This window comes from Gossypium hirsutum, chromosome D04 (genome assembly GCF_007990345.1).
Source record: "Gossypium hirsutum isolate 1008001.06 chromosome D04, Gossypium_hirsutum_v2.1, whole genome shotgun sequence".
NCBI classification, from domain to species: Eukaryota; Viridiplantae; Streptophyta; class Magnoliopsida; order Malvales; family Malvaceae; genus Gossypium; species Gossypium hirsutum.
The window spans coordinates 48,079,736-48,084,157 of NC_053440.1; positions in this window are offsets into that span (position 1 = coordinate 48,079,736).

Below are 4,422 nucleotides of genomic sequence, written 5' to 3' on the forward strand. Positions count from 1 at the left end.
TAACTTTTGTTTTTGGCTAGTTTTTTGGGTTATAACTCGTTTGGATCTCCATTTTGTCGTGTTTGATTTCATGTTTATTGATCTGGGTATGCTTGATTTTGTTAGTTTTAATGGGTTTTGTTTATTTTTTTGCTTAATTCTTGTTTTGATCTAATTGCCTGATGGGAATGTCAATTTTTGTTTCTTTGTTCTCCAATTTCTATTTTATCTTTAATCTGGTAGATCATGATGGTTCTATCTGCTTGTTAAATCTTTATTCTCCTATCTTAAGTGCAAGGGAATTTAAGAATTTAATTTGTTATTGGTAACTAAGCATTAGAGCTTAAAAGATCTTAGCTCTGAGCAAATTTTTTGAATGGTTGTTGAGTTCGTCTTATTCTGTTTTTTCTTGCTTTCCGGTCGCGTGATTGATTATGTTAATTGCTGCCTGGATTGCTTATCAATGGCAATAATGCTCAAAATAATGTTCAAACTTGCAGTCTTCTGATTAATTGTGTTAATTGTTGATTTTGATTTTTCTATGGATGACAAGATTCGAACATAGTGTTTAGGGTATTCTCCTAAGAGCGTGAAACAACTGAAAGCATGTGTTTGGAATTTTGTGTGGGTGTGTGTGATAAGTGGTCTTTTGTTATAATATAATCAAAATGATGGATGATTGGTTTAAAGAATGGTCGTTTCTCTTGTTAAAATTCAATATCATGTGAAGTTGGCAAATCTGTGTCTATATGGAAATGTAACTATTTTTTGTTAGAGGAAGAATGCTGGTTGGTAAGTATGTATATTTGGTTTTGTACTTGATTCCTTTTGAGTGATATAATGCATGGTTTTAGGTGAAATGCAATTTATGAATTTGTAAGTTTTAGGCCGAAATTCATAAGTTAATCGATAACTTGTATGTATAGTTCAATAAATTGCTATTCAAGTTGTACATGTTTGGTGCAACAGTGGCTTAAGTTAATTAAGGTATTGATATGAGATCATTCGGTATTTGGGAATGTAGTATTTAATAAATAGGAAAATTTGAACATACTTGTTTAGAAAATGTATGGGACTATGTGATTTGGATTGGTGTTTATATTTCATAAGCATGTACTCTGTCTTAATAGATAAAATGGTAAAATCGACTTAAGCATGAATTACTAATGACACATATATATAAGTATATGTTTTGGTGAATATCATGAAAACACATATTTACTATGGTTTGAGAGTTTTATAATGACCGTATATGTATAAATTTACTTGGATTATGGATTTGAGAAATGGTAAGTGGCACACATTTATATGTGTATGTGCACAAGTTAGTAAATAAATAAAAGGTATAATTTTTGGTTCTTTGAAAAGTTCAATATTGTATATGTTATTTTGATCTTAGTTATTTGGTTGTGGGTTATGACTAGTTTTAAAAGTTATTAATAAGGGTTAAGGGTGTTACATTTTTGCTGAGAGAGTGACCAATTTATACATTTTCAATATTGACAGGGACGAAAAGAGCATTTATTCCAATTTGTTATTCGAATTATTTGAATTGTAAAATTTTAATTTGACTTGAAATCAAAGCTCAAACAGTTTATTTGAGTTAACTTGAAATTTTTGAATAACTTGATTTGATGAAAATCTAATTTTGAATTATCTTTTTCGAATGGAATCATATTTTGCTCGATCTTAAAATCTTGACAAAGTACAATGATATCTTTACTCAAACAACTTTTCAAGAAATCAGTACATGTTGCAATTAGTGTCTTGTTTGATAAATTTATTTGAAAGTGGAGCTTCCATATTTAAGTTATAATTGTTGATTAAATTATTTATACATTTCTTAACAAATTTATGAATCATAAATTATAATAATAAAAGTTATTTTGAGAGTGGAAGTTAAAATTCTAATATAATCGATAAAATGTAACATTATTTATAGCTAATGGGATCTTGTAACTCGGAAAATAAAATTCGAAAAAAAAATTAAACATTCATTGATAAAATGTATATTTTAAAATAAGTAGTATTCTATAATAATTTTTAGTGGAGTCATTTGATTTTAAAAATTACATCAATAATTAAAATAAGGACTTTAATATTTTATTAAAATAAGGACTAATCAATAATTAAATAAGGACTTTAATATTTTATTGCTATAAGGACTAATCAATAATTAAAATAAGGACTTTAATATTTTATTAAAATAAGGACTAATCAATAATTAAAATAAGGACTTTAATATTTTATTAAAAATCACGAAATTTAATATTTTAATAACTTCAATTTAAATTTAAAATGTTATAAAAGTTTTAAAACAAGAGAAAGAAGATCATTAAAGCAAATCCTCATACAATCCAAAAAATAATGTTGCTTAGAAAATCTTTTCACATTTTAACCTTCTAATTATTTAGTAATACAATTTATTAATAATTAGGATTTTTTTTAAAAAAATGTGGCCAACCAAAATATCTAACTTTGTTGCAACGATATCATTTAGTAGATACTATTTTGCTTCGTGTGTTCTAAATTTGTATTGTTTATTTTTATTTGATAATGTGTAATTGCAACTTCAATTCATTTATAGTGTGTTCTAATTTTAATATGTTGCAGTAATGGCTCATCTGCCTTTAATTGCACAAAGTGTGAGGCGTAGAAGAATTGGTCTTGCATTGACAATATGGTTGGAAATTTGTAGAATTGCGATTTGGTTCTTGTTTAGAATGGGTGCCAGCCTTAGCCTACAGACTTATAGACCAAGGATTAGGTCCTATACCTTAGATTTTTATGCAAAACGGGATTATGTGAAGAGGCTTGTATATGCTAGTGACGAGACTTGTATTGAACAAGTTAGGATGAATAGAACTGCCTTTTTTAAACTATGTGATATGTTAGAATCGATAGGGGGATTGAAGTTGTCAAGGTTCATGCTTGTTGATGAGCAAGTAGCAATGTTTTTACATATCATCTCCCATCACCTGAAAAATCGAGTTATCAAGCATCACTTTAGAAGGTCCGGGGAAACTGTAAGCAGAGCATTTCATAGTGTTTTAAATGCTGTCATACGCTTACAAGATGTCTTATTTAAAAAGCTGGAGCCAATTACAACCGATTCTTCTGACACAAGGTGGAAATGGTTTAAGGTAGTAGACTGAGTTTTATAAATAGCTTGTACAACATTTAGTTGACTTAGGTTTAAATTAGTATTCTAACACAAGGTTTTATATCATGTGATATAGAATTGCTTAGGTGCTCTTGATGGAACCCACATAAAGATTAGGGTGCCAATAGTTGATAAACCTAGATATCGAACCCGAAAAGGTGACATAGCAACAAATATGCTAGGTGTTTGTACATCTGAGATGCAATTTGTTTATGTTCTTCCTGGTTGGGAAGGTTCAGTTGCCGATGGATGGGTGCTTCGAGATGCCATTAGTAGAAGACATGGACTAAAAGTTCCTCATGGTACAGTGTATACTTAGAGGAATTTGAATTATTCATTAAGATCAAACTTTGTTTGCTGAATTAATCATTTTTTAGCCAATTTATTTTATAGGTTGTTATTATCTAGTTGATGCTGGATACACAAATTGTGAGGGATTTCTTGCACCATTTAGAGGACAGCGATATCATCTGAACGAGTGGCGTCAGGGTTATCAGCCAAGTTCTCCGCAAGAGTTTTTTAATATGAAACATGCCTCAGCACGTAATGTCATTGAAAGATGCTTTGGCTTATTAAAACTTAGATGGGGAATACTTAGGAGTCCATCGTTTTATCCTGTAAGGGTGCACAATAGAATTATTATTGCATGTTGTTTGCTCCATAATTTTATTCGAACCCATATGAGTATTGATCCCATTGAAGCGGAGGTGGGAGAAGGATTACCTACTAATGTGGTGGATGACGATGAACCGAATATCACAAATATTCATCCATCGGATGCTTGGGCAACTTAGAGGATGGAACTAGCCAACCAAATGTTCGATGAATGGCAATCATCTAGAAATTAGTTAGGTTTAGGGACAAATTCTGTTTGAATTGATTTGTTGATGTTATTTTATGTATATACTTTATGAAACTTTGGTGGTCTTTGATTAAAATTCTGTATTGTACTAAACTTTGTTGAATTATAATGTAATTATCTTTTCATTAAGCATGTGTTATAAATTTAAATTTAGTATTGAACTACCGATATAATATTATAAACTGTTCACCCAACAATTAAATGATATTCAAAATAGTAAATAATGTTAATTTGTTTTTTTCTTAAGAACAATATGTCAGGTGTTCCACCAACGGGTGCTTCTTCTCAAGCTTCTCGAGGAAGCAAAAGAAAATGGGTTCCAGATGAGGATGCAGCCTTGGTTTCTTGCATGGTGGATTTGCACAATGTAGGAACATTTAATGCTGATACCGGGTTCAAAGCCGGTTATTTGAACGAG